The sequence below is a fragment of the Bison bison genome, unplaced genomic scaffold (assembly GCF_000754665.1).
Source record: "Bison bison bison isolate TAMUID 2011002044 unplaced genomic scaffold, Bison_UMD1.0 scf7180017864530, whole genome shotgun sequence".
NCBI lineage: Eukaryota > Metazoa > Chordata > Mammalia > Artiodactyla > Bovidae > Bison > Bison bison.
The window spans coordinates 6509533-6526391 of NW_011495080.1; the positions used below are offsets into that span (position 1 = coordinate 6509533).

At 43.2% G+C, this 16859-nt stretch overlaps 1 long non-coding RNA gene and 1 pseudogene across 2 annotated transcripts in view; one reads left to right on the plus strand and one right to left on the minus strand.

Annotated features, from left to right (window-relative positions):
* LOC104982311 overlaps positions 1–16859 on the plus strand; it is a 101470-nt gene that overhangs the window by 49394 nt on the left and 35217 nt on the right. For both annotated transcript variants that reach the window (XR_824498.1, XR_824499.1), the window contains 2 exons: positions 4129–4235; positions 11686–11856. This is a non-coding gene — a long non-coding RNA (uncharacterized LOC104982311). The remainder of the gene's footprint in view (positions 1–4128; positions 4236–11685; positions 11857–16859) is intronic.
* On the minus strand, positions 11851–15211 carry LOC104982308 (annotated as a pseudogene).

Genomic DNA, 16859 nt, shown 5'->3' on the forward strand with positions numbered 1-16859 from the left:
CATAAGGGTGGTATCATCTGCATATCTGAGGTTATTAGTATTTTTCCTGGCAATCTTGATTCCAGCTTGTGCTTCTTCCAGCCCAGCATTTCTCATGATGTACTCTGCATATAAGTTAAATAAGCAGGGTGACAATATACAGCCTTGACGTACTCCTTTTCCTATTTGGAACCAGTCTGTTGTTCCCTGTCCAGTTCTAACTCTTGCTTCCTGACCTGCATATAGGTTTCTCAAGAGGCAGGTCAGGTGGTCTGGTATTCCCATCTCTTTCAGAATTTTCCACAGTTTATTGTGATCCACAATACTTCTTTAACTATTTGATAGAATTCACCAGTGACCACTGGTCCTGTGCTTTTCTTTGTTGGGGAGTTTTTGACTACTGATTCAGCCTCCTTACCACTCTGTTCATATTTGCTGTTTCTTCGTGATTTGGTCTTGGTGGGTTGTATGTTTCTAGGCATTTTTCTATTTCTTCTAGATTATCCAATTTGTTGATATATAATTACTCATAGTAGCCTCTTACATTTTTCAGTTTCTGTGGCATCAGTTATGTTTCCTCTTTCATTTCTGATTTTGAGTTTCCTCTTTTCCTTAGTCTAGCTAAATGTTTGTCAATTTTGCTGTTTTTTAAAAAAAAGTCAAGTCTTAGTTTTGATAGTTTTTCCCTGTTGTTTTCCCTGTTTTTCTATTCACTATTTTATTTCTGCTCTAATCTTATTATTTCCTTCCTTCTGCCAAATTTGGGCTTGGTTCGTTCTTCTTTTTCTGGTTCCCTGAGGTGTAAAATTAGCTTGTTTATATGGGATCTTTCTTCCTTTTTAATGTGGGCTTCCCAGGAGGCACCAGTGGTAAAGAATCTGCCTTCCAATCCAGGAGACACAAGAGATGTGGGTTCAATCTCTGGATGGGGAATGGAGTAGGAAATGGCAACCCAATCCAGTATTCTTGCCTGGAAAATTCCATGGACAGAGGACCCTGGCCAGTTCAGTTCAGTTCAGTCTCTCAGTTGTGTCTGATTCTTTGCAGCCCCATGGACTGCAGCACACCAGGCCTCCCTGTCCATCACCAACTTCTGGAGCTTGCTCAAACTCATGTCCATCAAGTCTGTGATACCATCCAACCATCTCATCCTCTATCCTCCTCTTCTCCTCCAGCCTTCAGTCTTCCCCAGCATCAGGATCTTTCCCAATGAGTCAGTTCTTCCCATCAGATGGCCAAAGTATTGGAGCTTCAGCTTCAGCATCAGTCCTTCCAGTGAATATTCCTTTAGGATGGATGGACTGGTTGGGTCACCTTGCAGTCCAAAGGACTCTCACGAGTCTTCTCCAACACCACAGTTCAAAAGCATCAATTCTTTGGTGCTCAGCTTTCTTTATGGTCCAACTCTCACATCAATACATGACTATTGGAAAAACTATAGTTTTGACTAGACAGACCTTTGTTGGCAAAGTAATGTCTCTGCTTTTTAATATGTTGTCTAGGTTGGTCATAGCTTTTCTTCCAAGGAGCAAGCGTCATCTTTTAATTTCATGGCTGCAGTCACCATCTGCAGTGATTTTAGAGCCCAAGAAAATAAGGTCTGTTTCTGTTTCTATTGTTTCCTCCTCTATTTGCCATGAGGTGATGGGACTGGTAAACTCTGGGAGTTGGTGATGGACAGGGAGGCCTGGCGTGCTGTGGTTCATGAGGTCGCAAAGAGTCGGACACAACTGAGCAAGTGAACTGAATTGAACTGATGGGATTGGATGGCATGATCTTAGTTTTTTGAATGTAGAGTTTTAAGCCAACTTCTTCACTCTCCTCTTTCACGTTCATCAAGAGGCTCTTTAGTTCTTCTTCACTTTCTGCCATAGGGTGGTGTCATCTGCATATCTGAGGTTATTGATATTTTTCCTGGCAATCTTGATTCTACCTGCATCCGGCCTGGTGTTTTGCGTGACATACTATGCATATAAGTTAAACAAGCAGGCTGACAGTATACAGCCTCGACGTACTCCTTTCCCAATTTGGAACCAGTCTGTTATTCCATGTCGGGTTCTAACTGTTGCTTCTTGACCTGCATACAAAGTTCTCAGGAGGCAGGTAAGGTGATCTGGTATTCCTAACTCTTTAAGAATTTTCCACAGTTTGCTGTGATCCACACAGTCAAAGGTTTTGGTGTGGTCAATAATGCAGAAGTAGATGTTTTTCTGGAACTCTCTATGCTTTCTTTATGATCCAATGGATGTTGGCAATTTGATCTCTAATTCCTCTACCTTTTCTAAATCCAGGTTGAACATCTTGAAGTTCTCCGTTCATGTACTGTTGAAGCCTCGCTTGGAGAATTTTGAGCATTGCTTTGCTAGCATGTGAGATGGGTGCAATTATGCAGTAGTTGAACATTCTTTGGCATTGCCTTTCTTTGGGATTGGAATGAAAACTAATTTTTTTCAGTCCTGTGGCCACTGCTGAGTTTTCCAAATCAATAAGAGACTGAGCCTGGCTATGAGGTTGCAGAGGGTTGGACATGACTGAGCACGTGCTCTTAAGCAGTTTCTTCGTTTTTAATGTAGGTGTTCACCACTGTAAACTTTCCTCTTAGTATTGACTTTGTTGCATCCCATAAATTTTGGTTTGTTGTTTTTCATTCTTTTTTTTTTTTTTTTTGGTCTCAAGATATTGCTGATTTTCCCTTTGATCTCTTCTGTGACCCATTTGTCACTCAAGATTGTGTTAATTTCCACGAGCTTGTGAAATTTCCAGTTTTTCTTCTGCTGCTGATTTCTAGTTTGTTCCATTGTGGTTAGAACAGACACTTGGTATGATTTCAGTCTTCTTAACATGTGTGCTATATGTTTTCAAACAAGATACAAGTTGTATCTGTTGAAGGTAGAGTTCCAGGGAAAGCAGACTCTGAGCAGAGGTTAACATGCCTGAAGTTTATTAAGGAGATTTTTGAGAGAGAAATTGGGCTACAGTGCAGTCACAGGAAAGGCCTCAGCCAATCCCAGAGGGAGCTCTGAAGCTGGGACAGCCCTTCACAGTTGTCCTAAGTTGAGGTGAGGGGCCAAGCATCTTTAGCCTCACACTGACCAGTCATTGGATGCAGTCTGCATCCCCCGAGGGGACCTGACTTTGACAAGGTGACTCTTTTCAGCTGAGGGTGGTCAGCCTACAGCACTCCCAGTAGCTGGGGGAATGAGTCCCCTTTATTGCTAAAGGGAGACCTGAGTGTCTCCTCTGTGTCTCTCAGAACGTAGTATGTACCTCTTTAGCACTTGGCTTTTTGGCCTAATATTACGTTTTCAAGATTTATTCATGCTAATATCTATAGATATAGTCACTCATTTAATTTGTTTTTACAGTATTCTGTTTTCTAAAAATGTCACATTTTAAAAATACATTTTCCTGTTGACAAGTATTTAAATTTTGCATTTTCACTATTCAGACATGTAGCTGTAAGCATTTTTTTTCTTTTTTGGTCTCAAGATATTTCTAATTTTCCCTCTGATCTCTTCTGTGACCCGTTTGTCACTCAGGAGTGGGTGAATTCCCACGTGCATGTACTTGGCTTATCCTGTAGTTGTGCTTAGTTTATCTGGGTGTATAACCAGAAAATTCCTGGGTCTTACGATGAGCACAACTTCAAATTGTAACTGTAGTGAAATTGCTGCCTACAATGCTTATACTTTGTTTCATATCCTCACAAAAAGAGATTTTAGTTTTGTCAGTTTGATAGGTATGAAATGGTATCTCACTGTGGCTTTAATAAAAATTCCGTTGATTACTAGTGGGATGGAGAGTGCATGTGTATGTCGCTGCTTGAATGTCTTCTGCACAGTGTGTTTGCCAGTCATGTGCCCGTTTTTCCTCTTGGTTTTCTTATTAAGCTACTTTTATATATTCTTCTTACCCATTCTTTTCTGTCCATACATGTCCAATTGTCTTCTGGTTTGGGGCTTGATTGTTCACTTTTTAAATAATGTCTTTCATTGAACAGGAGTTTCCTTTGATGCTATCAAATTTAGTCTCTCGTTTTGGCTTTGGTTCTTCGTGTCTTATTTGAAAAAAATGATTTTCTTAGGTTGAGGTCGTAGCAATAGTCTCATCTGTTTTCTACTAAAAGTTTTCACATTTTGCTTTTCATAGTTTCACCTGCAATCTCTAAGATGGAATTGTGTGTATATTGTGAAGTGTGGATACCTTGTTTTAATTTCCCATGGACAGCCAGTTTTCCTAGCAGCATTTCTTCATTGGTATGTATTTTCTCCACTGATGTGCAATGCCATTTTGTCACATCAAGTTTCTATCTATATAGGTCTGTCTTTTCCCTGCTTCAATTCTACGTTTTCTTTATGATGCCTTTATTTCTTTATTGTGTCTTTTTATCCTGTAGAGTAGCTCCTCCTTTCTTCTTGTTCTTTAAAATTATCCCTACTTTTTCCCTTTTGCTCTAACATATGCATTTTAGAATACATTCCATGAAAAAAATCTTCCTTGGATTGAGTTCATGCGTTGACTTTATGGATTAATTAGAGAAAAATTGACATCTTTTCAGAATAAATGTTTCCTGTCAGTGTCACCATTAATATCTATATTTAGGTATTTTTACTGCAAACATATTTACAGCTTCCCTTATAGCTTAGTTGGTAAAGAATCTGTCTGCAATGCAGGAGACCCTGGTTCGATTTCTGGGTTGGGAAGATCTGCTGGAGAAGGGAAGGGCTACCCACTCCAGCATTCTGGCTTGGAGAATTCTATGGACTGTATAGTTCATGGGATCACTAAGAGTCGGACACGACTGAGTGACTTTCACTTTCACAGCAGACATAATTTTTATACCTTACCTTTTTACTAAATACTGTATTTTGCATATTAGTAAGTACATTTCTTTATCAACAAATTAAGGACTACATAACCATCCATTTACTTAACTGTGCCCCTGTTGACATTTAGATGGACCCAGTTTACCATGCAGAGAAGGCAATGGCACCCCACTCCAGTACTCTTGCCTGGAAAATCCCATGGATGGAGGAGCCTGGTAGGCTGCAGTCTGTGGGGTCGCTAAGAGTCAGGCACGACTGAGCGACTGCACTTTCACTTTTCACTTTCATGCATTGGAGAAGGAAATGGCAACCCACTCCAGTGTTCTTGCCTGGAGAATCCCAGGGACAGGGGAGCCTGGTGGGCTGCCGTCTATGGGATTGCACAGAGTCGGACATGACTGAAGCAACTTAGCAGCAGTAGCAGGGTGTGTTTTATAATTAACATTTATCTGGAATAGATTCACATGTAAGATGTGAGAAAAACATTTAACTTACACTCTCCCCACGTGATTGGCCAGCATTCACATACTTGTCCTTTTGGTTTGACTTTGCCTTTTTTGTTTCACTATCAAGGAATGATCAGCAGTGTCCATACCTCAATTGATGGTTAAATAAATGAAGCAGTTTTTGCTATTTGTTTTATTTCAGGTGTGTTACTCTTCCATTGGTCTGTTTGTTGATTCTGGATCTACACCATACTGTCTTAATTATTAGTGTTGGTAGAACAAGATCCTTCTTCATCATCATCCATACTATTATTATTTTTCAGATTTTTCTGGGACATTTCTATATCATTTCTCTTTCAGATCAACTTTAAACAGTTGGTCACTTTCCCTCTAGAACTGTTATGATTTTGATTGACAGTATGTGAGTTTCCTGAAAAAATTTTTAAATCATTTATATTTTAATTTTCTGGCCTAATGAGTACTGCATATTCATCTAACTTATGAATTCTGGAACTTTTTGGTTAGCAAAGATGAACCCCCAGATTTGTTTTTCAATTAAAATTCAAGGCAATTAAAGAAATCCATTGCAGCAAACAGAACCATGCCACATGTTTATTCTGCAGACAAATGTGTTTCTGTGTTGAGCAGCCCTTCCAAGACTCTGGCCTCCTCGCTACAGAACATGGCTCCCATGGTGCCACATGTGTGCTGACTGGGCGGGTTCTTGAAGATACATAGTTGTGTGCTTTTGGGTCAAAGGACTCTCTTAATGCCCTTTCTCCCTCAAACCTTTAAAGGAATTCTGTGCCTGCCCTTCTCAGATTTACCTTTGTATGATTCGGAAACAGGACATAGAGCCTGTAGGGCTGGGAGGGAGGGCTGTGTAACTCTTTTCACACCTGCTTGGATTCTGGCAGTAGTATTTGCTGAGTGAGGGATGGAGGCTGGTTTGTCATGTGTTTTCACAGAGCTCTGATGGCTCCAGGCCAACCCATTTAGCCTTTGTCTTTTTCCCTTGCATAAAACTGCCTATTTTTCACTTCAGATGAGGGTGTCAGGCGCTCAGAGATGTCTGTCCCTGTTTCACATGCACGCCATCTGTGGTCCCTGGTGTCTGAGGCTCCCAGATCGGCCCAGTGTCTGTCGGTCAGCGTGCGGGGTGGCCGGGGTCCCAGCCCGTGCCCGTCCCTGTTGGTGCAGCGCTACCCAGAGCATCGAGGCATCAGTGTTGTGGACGGAGCTCTTGAAAGTTTGATTACTTTCAGAAAAGTTGCAAACGTAGTGCAGCGAGTTCCCATACGTCCCCCACCCAGCTACCCCAGTTGCTTACTCTTACATTATCCTATTTGTCACCATTATGGAACAAACATTGGTTCCTTAGTATTAACTAAAGTCTACTGACTTTAGTATTGACTAAAGTTTATTCAGATTTCACTGTTTTTCCTTAATGTCCTTTTCCTGTTCCAGGATCCACCCAAGATATCACATTACATCTTGTCATCATGTCTGTTTAATTTCCTCTGGTCTGTAACAGTTACTTAGCTTTGCCTTGTTTTTGATGATGTCAATTTTGAGGAATATTGGACAGATGTTTTGTTGACCGCCCCTCAGTTCAGATTTCTCTCCTGTTTTTCTGATCATTAGCCTAGTTGTGGGGTTCTGAGAGGAGGACCACCGAGGTGAAGTGACATTCTTACCACCTTATGTCCAGGGAACATGCTGTCATCGTGACGTATCCCTGATGGTGCTGACCTTGGTCACCTGACCCAGAGTAGTGTCTGCCAAGATCTTGCACTGGAAATGTATTCTCCCCTCTCCCCTGTTAGGATACTCTACTATTTGGAAGCAAGTCAGTAAGCACAATAGTCCCAGTTTAAGAGGTTTGTTAATTGTCTTATCTGTCTGGCGTGCGTGCTCAGTCGTGTCTGACTCTTGGCGACTGCATGGACTGTGGCCCGCCAGGCTCCTTGTCCATGGGATTCTCCAGGCAAGAATACTGGAGTTGCCATTTCCTCCTCCAGGGAATCTTCTCAACCCAGGGATCGAACCCAGGTCTTCTGAGTCTCCTGGATTGGCAGGTAGATTCTTTACCACTGAGCCACCTTGGAAGACCCTATGTTTAAACCATGCCTATTATTTTTTGTACTTTGTGTTTAAAGTCTTAAGCATAAATAAAAATTGCCTGGCCCTAAGACAGACTTGAAGTAGTTTCTCCAGTCCTGGGAGGAGTGTTTCCCAAAACAATGCTTCTCCCAGTCTTTGTTTGTTTGTTTTATTGGTTTTATTTAAAAACTTTGGATCCTGTGTGCTACATTGTTGTACTATATGGGCTACTCCATTGGAACCTTAGGAGTTCACATTTCCAGATCACTTGTTGTGTTGTTTGTGGGGTGAAATTCTGAATGAATTTGACTTTTTGATTTGATTAGTCTTTTGATCTCAATTCAGATGACTACATTTTCCCTTCAAGTCCATTTCTAAAGAAGAAAAATGTTTTATTGTTTTAGCATATAACAGAAATGTCCTTGAAATGAAATATATAAAAATTACGTTTTTGTTCATCAAATCATCATTGTATGTGCTTTTAGGGAACCTATTTCAAAAAACATTGTAATAACTTCGTGATGCTGAAAGTGACCAATTTTGCAAATCCACATTTGCAGACACTTAATTTCATCTTTAGGTGTGCACGTTTCATTAAGATGCACAGATTAAAGTGTATTTTTGGAACATTAGAGCTGCGTTTTCCTTCTTCTTATGACTGTGAACTCATTTAAGAAGTTGTTTTAAGTGTGTTAGAGAATTTTGTCTTTAAGTCCATCTTAACATCCAGTACTAGAGGGGAAAGTTCAAAAAGTACATTTTAAGAAGAATTTTGCACACTTCGTGATCACTCGGTACGACAGCTCAAAAACAGAATAATGTTTTTAATCAACTGCAGGGGAAATCCTTTCCCTGGCCCCTCAATTCTACTTTCAGTCAGTCAAAAGAATCTTCAATTCCTGTGGGGGGATTCCCACAGGTTCTATAATAAGTCTCTTTTGAAGCTGTCGAATGTGTGTGGAACGGAGGGCTGTACGACATACGTTCTCTCTCCGTTGTGTGAGCGCTGTTCAGCGTACCGCCACAGTGTTTTACTATTACTCATCCCTTTTTCTAAGTAGAGATGTGCAAGAGTGAGAAAGGCTGAGCTTTATAAAATGGAATAGAAAAAATTAGTTTGTTCCCAGGTCAGTCAAAGGCCTATTAAGTGTAAGATCTTTGGATTTATGCCAGCTCTTTTTTCTACAGTAAGTAACGAAAACCATACAGAACTTTTGGAGACAGGAGTGCGCGCCCCCCACCCCTAGCTACCTTCTGCTGCACCCATGGGCCCGCTCCAATTAGCTGCAGGCTCTCCTGTCCTTGGTATGCAGGGTTGGGCATCCTTTTACTGCTCAGTTCTGGCAGGTATGTCTCCTGCAGTTATCATCAGGTCAGAGTCTAAGGACTGGAAATGATCTTCAGAAAGGTAATAACTATTGAGCCATTTGGGGGAAAACTGTGCCAAGCTGAAGAGCCTTGACACACCATAAGGAATTGGTATACTCTGAAAAGGGCAGTCAGAGGACGTCGAGTGGACCACCTGCTCCATGCTGTGCTTTCTTAAGCCCAGGGGGCAATGCCATGGCTTCTGCAAGGACGAAATGGTGTTTACATCCCCTTTGACTCCCTGACCCTGTCCTGCCAGGAACCTGTGAAACACCAGCAGTAAACAGGAGGCGGCCATCCACTCCACCGCTCTCACGCACACTTGCAGATTTGAGTACTGGATGGAAGTTGTCTTCCATGAACGGAAATCTCCTGGCAGGTACCCAGGAGGCGGTGTGCCTGAGTGTTGTCTGCTTTGTCCTCCACACCATCCATGCCCAGGCCTCAGTGGGGTTCGTTCCTGGGAAAAGAGCTCTAGACATATATTGGGGGAGGTGGCAGGGAACAGAGGCTGTCTTCCCTGTAAGGTATTTGCAGGTCCTTCCCGCCCCATCCAAAAGCCAACCAGCAGTTTAAAAAAAAGTCTCTCCTGAGTTTTCCTGGTGCTTCTGCAGGCCTTTATAGCTCAAAAACTTAATTAACATATTTTCATGAAAAACTAAACTTTTTTGTTCCTGTACCTAGCAGAGTCCCATCTGTGAGGGTCTTTGGACATTGCTTTCCATCTTTTATTTTCCTCCTTTTTATGTTGCTTCTCCTATAAAAATCCCTTATTTTTCCTCTGGTGGCAAAACTTCGGGGAGGGGTGCATTTGATCCACCTCCTGCTGGGCTGGCTGTGCTCTCCAGAGGACTTGAGATGGTCCGTAGGGTCCTTGTGTGCCTGCTCTGAGCAGGCTTGAAAGGGCTTCATGGGCTGCCTGGTGGAGCCCAGTCCCCCTCAGTCCAGAACCAGACTGCATCTTAGGGTTGGTTTTGAAGCTGCACAGGGAATACCTCTTGCAGTAAATTTTTTTTCCATCTTCATTCTCTTTCCTACATTCATTCATTCAACAAACATTACTTGCCCATTTTGAGCCAGGCTCAGATTAGGTGTGCATGCTAAGTCGCTTAAGTCATGTCTGACTCTTTGCAACCCTATGGACTATATCCCACCAGGCACCTCTGTCCATGGGATTCTCCAGACAAGAATACTGGAGTGGGTTGCCATGCCCTCCTCCACAGGATCTTTCTGACCCAGGGATCGAACCTGCGTCTCTTATGTCTTCTGCATTGGCAGGCGGGTTCTTTACCTCCAGCACCACCCAGGAAGCCCCTGATAAGGTGGGGGATACAGAAATAAAAAAGCCCAGCACCGTCTTCAGTAAGGCTACAGTCTGGGGAGATAAATAGAAAGCAGTGTGCTAACAGCTCTTGATTACAGAAGCGCCCAGTAACTGGGCTGGCAGTCCAGACACTCATGGCAGAACATTCTGGAATAACTGACAGATGACCTAGGTTTGGGAGGCTGGGAGGTGGGGGAGATGATGGGGTTGTCGTCACAGAAGGGGAGTGAGAGCCAGGGGCCATGTCAGGCCCTTGAGGTGCTCCTGGGGGACGTTGCTGCCTATTCAGAGGCCTTCAGAGTCTAGAGACTGAGGAGCATGCTTAGCACTGCAGGGTGTTAGGAGCTGCTTGAGGTTAGTGTTTGTTAAAGACAGCTCCTCAGACAGTTGGGTTATGAGCACATCCCAGCGTTTTACTAACAGTTTTGCAGTGCGAGGAAAGAGGCCCCTGGCAGGTGTATTCAGAATCACTCTTAGTAGGAAGAATGATTAAATCATCACTGAAAAGCATGTCTGGTTGCAAATCCTTAGACTAGATTCTTTAACTGATAGTTGACAACCAACTGGGTGAGTGGTAGTGGGTTCCCCAGAATAGACCTTAATTTTCTTCAGGTTCACTAGAAAAATTGCATAGGAAAGAAAACATTTTATCTGGAATGTTGTTGATGTCTTTCCACTAGGATGTTGTGAATTTCACAGTAGGCAACTTGGTTCTGTTCCAGACCAGGTTTGGGGAAGTTTTTCTTTAATAGGTTCAAGGTGGAGGGGAAGGTGGAGTTAGGAATTAGTAATAGCTTTTCCTCCAGAAGAGTCAGTTTTAGGTTTTTAATTGAATGATCATTGTTCTTACCACAATAAGAGAGATGATGATGTTGTTAAGTTGATGATGGAAAGATTTTAGAGGAAGAGCTCAGGGAAGAGAGCGGAGACCCTTCCCATGGGCAGTGGGCCCAGTCTTCCCTCCCTCCCCTTCCGCAGGCCTGGTCCATCTCTGTCTGAGACACCAGAAGTAGTGACAGAACCAGGGAATCACCTGCACCCGTCTTGGCCCTGAGGCTCTTCTCTGCATTTCTGCCCTAATTCACTGTAATTACGTAAGATTCTGTCCTTTCTCCGAAATCTGCAGGCTGCACCTACTACTTCAGCCTTCTTCAGTACATCTGCTGTTTGTTAAAATAGGGCCTTCAGAGATGCCCTTGCCCCGGGTTCCTGCCTCTTGGCATGTAACGGTCTGCACTGTGTTTCCTTGTCTCTGTTTAACGACGTCATGGTGTCATTCTGGGCACAGATGTAGCTAGGTTGCAAGAACTGTCAGGGAACCTGAACTTGGGGCAGGTCTCAGTGGTCTTTGGGGGTCACACCCCTCTGACTGGATTCTTCTTTGACAAATGTCTCTGTGGTTGTATTGTTCCAATGTTTTCTCTGTTCTCTCTTATTATAATGTTTAATTACTGTCTTGTCAACATACTGCCAGAAAAATAACCGTCCATAACTACCTGATACGGATTGTGCAGGCCTATTTTAAGAATACACATTTCTCTTCTAAACTTAATGGGAATAGGGACTCGCCCTTAACTTTTATCCCTGTTAAAAACATATATTCGAAATAATTCTTCTTCTTTTTTTAATTGTCATCCAGGTTGCAAAAATATCTGCCTCTAAGAATTCAGGAGGACCTACTTTGTGGGAGAAAAGGTAGTGAGTCATACCTGCGAACTTGGAAATGAGAGCTTGCTTGTGCTTCTTCATCCAGTTGGGAAGTTTCCTAGGCAACCATTTATGCAGCAATTAAAAGATGAGGAGTTAAGAGGTATGTCCATGGACATTTTAATCCTCAGATGCAATCCCTGTCAGATTGAAACCTCAGTTTTCATCTTTTCATTTAAAATGAGTAAATGAAAAAGCTTAATACTTAATTATAGAAAAACACACTGTTAAAATACATTGTATGTTTTATGCGTTATCTGCTTAACGCTCTTTCTCTGATGGGAGTGTTTTATATATATTAATGCTGGCTTGTACGGGAAAGGAGAATAGAATTTACTGCTTGAAATGATTTCATTTAGCTGTGAAGTTGTTTGGAAAAGCAGCTGTCTTCTCATGTTCCTGTATCTGAGTTTGTTATTATCAGTAGTTTCCAGCACGTGGCCCAGGGAGGCCCGTTAACCATTTGTTTCTTCTCTCAGTGCTCACACTTGAGTTTATATCTCTGCTGCGATGTCCTGCTCTGTGGCTCGAGGGAAAATGTGGAAGGGAGTGAGGAACTCTTCCAGCAAGTAGACACAACCTTGGTTTACTAAAGACTTTCCTCTAGCTCTTCACCCTCATCCTTTTTATGTAGGTTTCTACTTGGATTGTCCGTGAGGATATGGTAAACATTTCTCTTCCTCTGTGAAACACTTAACACTCCCAGACTTTGTTTAACATGGACTTGCACTAAGTTCCATCTTAATGAATAAGGTGGCTTCTGTCCGTGCACACGTGAAAGAGGAAGGTCCTCCTAGTTGTGTGACTAGTTTCATTTTCAGTAGTGTCAGAGATAATCCGAGAAGGACCAGAATATTAAAGTACTACTGGTGCTAATTTTAAATAGGGTTACGCTGTGATCCCCCATCAGGGGTTCTGTAGAAATGGTAAACCCAGGATGAGACCTAAATACTGGCTGTTTGTAACTGGAGACTGGGAGAAGCCACCTCCCAACTCAGAGGGCCTAAGGGCTTAATGAGTGTCTTGAACTTATAGCCACAGTCATTTGCATTTTCTTTTGGATGCCTCGGTTGATTCCCTTCTGTCCCAACAACTTCGCTTCTCTCCTACTGCAGGAGTGTGCAGATGAAGTAGGTGAACTCTGTCACTATGGTTTTTTGTCTCCTCCCTGGGTACGTAGATCTGTGGAAGAAATGGTAACAAATCCTGGTGGAAAGTCAAGCCTCTGGACTCTTTTTTTCCCCTAAAACAAAAGTGAGTGAGGATGTACTAATTCTCAGTCACAATGTATCTAAGCCACATAACGCTTAAAAAGTCCTTTTGGTTACTGACCTTTTAGTGGTACTGACGATGCAATTCTAGTCTTAATTTTAACTTCCTTCATTTCATATTTCATTACCTATTTGAAATGGCAGGCTGTAGTTCATGAACTTCCTTAGGTTATTTTTAAACAAGGTGGGTTGTAAATAGGGTAATGCTTTGGCTCATTTTTAATATCTATATTTCTACTTTTTTTGTGAAATAAAAATTGGTTTACCAGTTGATTCATGGCGTTAATTCATCTCACGTCTCCTGTTTGCCAGTCACAGTACTAGGCTCTGGAGATACAAAGATTAAGACCTAATCTCTTATTTTAAAGGTGCTAACGTGGGACAGAAGGAAAGACATGCAAATAAGTATTGTTATAAGAAGGGCAAACACTTCTGTTGCATTTACTGTGTGCTGGAAACTGTTCCAAGTGCTTTCTAGGCATTCACTTTTATCTCATGAATTAATACAAAAGCCCTGTGATGTTTGTACTGTTATTTTCTCTATTCTTTTTTTTAGGGTATAAAAATTTATTACACATACAGAATAGTACCACTAACAAATGCAGCCAGGCAAGGACACACGGGATGGGATGGAGAACGGCTAGCTCTTTGGAAAGTGAACAGGTTGGGTGGCTTGGAGCCTCATGCCATGCGGGTTGGCCAGTCAGATGGGAAAGCACATGCCAAACTCCAAGGACGTCAGGGCGTCCAGGGACTGCTCTGGGTGTCCGCTGCCTTCCCGTCTGATCTGGGGCTTCGAAGGACGCCACAGCCAGAAGTAAGCAGCTGAAGCGAGGGGGCTTTCTAAGGTGGGCCAGGCTCGTCACTGAAGTCACGGCAACACCAGTGTCGGCAGTGTGTTTAATTGGATGATTTCCAGAGACTGCATGTGGCGTTTCTAACCATCACACTTCAGTGACGTACAGAACATTTAGTTACAGGCTGTGGGAAGAGAAGGCAGCACCTTCCGGTCCCAGTTGGTCAGGGGGGTAAGCGTTGGGGGGAGGTTTCTTTTTAAACCGAGCCCCTCATTTCAACATACAAAAGAATTACTCTGATCGGTATTAAACTGTATTGAGAACAAAATGGACTAAAAAGCAGTACTACTCTATGTTGGGGTGAAAATGGGAGGAAAGAATGAGTCCTTCAAAGCAGGAGGGAGACAGTTGGGGAAGGTTCTGTGGCCGTGACCCTTGGCGGTCACTCACGCTGCTCCATTTGTACTTTTGGTGGTCTCAGGAAGGTCCGGTTTTTTTCTCTTTCTTTCCTTTTGTGTTTGCTTGGAAGTTTCACCAGCTGTCCATGCGGCCATCTCGACTTTGCTAAAAAATTTTCTGCTACTCCCTTTCTCCTTTGGTTTTTGCTTGAACTTCAGTCTCTTCCTCCCCTTGTCGCTTCCTTTCATGGCTCTCTCTGTCTTTTAATTTACAGCTCAGCAAAGAGTTTCATGGTCTGTTTGTATGTTGCTTGTTTGAACAGCTCAGGGTCATCCTCCTCCACATTTGTAGGCCTGCCTTCCTTGTTTAATTGCTTTTTTCGCTCTTTCACGGTGTGTTCCACGTATTCTTTTCCTGCCTGAATTGCATCCAGGGCCTCTGCTTTTGTTCCTGACCCGGTAGCAGCTTGTAAGCTTTGTCCACGGCTTCAGAAGCCTTTTGTGCTCTGTCGGCAGCATCTTGAGTTTTGTCAGGATACACCAGTATGGATAGTTGCCGAAACCTCTTTTTTATTTCCTCATCTGTCACTTTGGGATCTATCTGAAGAACCTCAAATGGGTTCAAATTGAAGTAGGAAGAACCAGGACAAGTTAGTCTCTCAGTCTGGTTTTTGGACATTAGCACTGAATCTCTTCTCTATTTGTTCACCTCACCGTGAGTGAAGTCACTCAGTCGTGTCCGACTCTTTGCGACCCCAGGGACTGTAGCCCACCAGGCTCCTCCATCCATGGAATTTTCTAGGCAAGAGTACTGGAGCGGATTGTCATTTCTTTCTCCAGGGGATCTTCCTGACCCAGGGATCAAACCCGGGTCTCCTGCATAGCAGGCAGATGCTTTTACCGTCTGACCCACCAGGGAATTAGAAGGTCATAAATGCTTCCTCTGTGCTCCCTCCTTCACCCGAAGCCCTGCTGTCTCATGGAACCGCCATTTTCCCGGCCCAGCGACCACATGACTATTTTCTCTCTTTTATACATGGATAAATTAGGGCAGAGAGAGGTTTAGCACTTGTCCAAGGTCATAAAGCTTGTTTTGGTTGACAGTCAAATGCAGTAAGATACAGAAAGAGAGCTGCCTATGGAATGCTCTGGCAGAACAAGGGGACATCCACCTGAGGGGCTGGGGAATGGAGGTGTACTGTCATGCCGTCTTCCCAGAGGAGAGGATCCCTGAACAAGTCCTGTTCAGAGGGCTGGGAGAGTCAACATTTCTCCAGGAAATACTTCTTCATTAACATCAAGACTGCATCGTAAATGAGTTCATAGGTGGAGTCAGTGACAAATACTGGAAGATGAGGGGATAGTAGAAATTTACCAGATTCCTGTATCTTCAATCTAAATGATAAGGAAAAAGATCACCAATTTTGAGGCAGATCTTTGTTCCCAGTTGATCATGCGAAGAGTTGACTCATTGGAAAAGACTCTGATGCTGGGAGGGATTGGGGGCAGGAGGAGAAGGGGACGACAGAGGATGAGATGGCTGGATGGCATCACTGACTTGATGGACGTGAGTCTGGGTGAACTCCGGGAGTTGGTGATGGACAGGGAGGCCTGGCGTGCTTCGATTCATGGGGTCGCAAAGAGTCAGACACGACTGAGCGACTGATCTGATCTGATCTGATGGTAAAAATAAACAAGGTTTTTGAGAAAATGTAATAGAAATGTTAATCTAGTTTCACTCTATAGACATGTAGGATAAATGTGTGAACTTCTAAAGATTCTACAATGAATGCCCAGTCACTGAAGATTTTATCTTGGAAAACCTGAGTTTTTCTACTAGTCTGCTACTAGTGTTTATTTTATATACATGCAAGGGAAAGATTGGATTACGTCTTTCAGATTAAAAATGGGGAGAACTACCTGATGTAGGTAGATTAGTTTCATCATTAAAGAGATGAAAAGCTGTTCAGAAGCTGGGCCGGTGGCCTGTGCCAGGCCAGGCTGTGCTGGATCTTTGCTTTTCCACCTTCCCGTCCACCCCCTACTCTGTGGAGACTCAGCCCTGTGTGTAACCATCCTTGCACATCCTGTACCCCAGCAGGTGGCTCTTACCTGCTGACGTCCTCATTATTCCCAGTCGTCACTGAGGACTGCCTCATCGTCCTCCATCCTGGCCCAACTTCATGGGATCATCCACTTCCTTTCGTGACTGCTTGTCATCACCAGTGATCTCCCCAGCTCCCCTCGGCTCCCCACTTCCTAACCCTTGTCCACTCGTGGCTCAGATCAGTAAGTCTGAAATTCCTTCCTTTACCACGCCCTCTGGTCCATCCAGTTACACCCTCCTCCTCACATTTGTTCTCACTGAGACTCAGCCTGTTCTTCCTGTCTTTGTTCCCTCTTATCCATGTGTAATCCGTGGTCCAGGTTTTAAGTCACTCTCCTGACCTGTTTGTCCTTTTGCTTACACCTGCACCGCTGAGCAGTGTTGGTGTGAATCATACGACGAGGTGGATTGGTACCTGTTTGCGTAAATGGAGGGGTTGGTTGCCCAGTAAGTACTGCACAGCACTTGGACCCTTTGATTCTGGTTAACTGTCCTTCTGATTCTTCATGGTGCCTGTTACTAAGCTAACATCA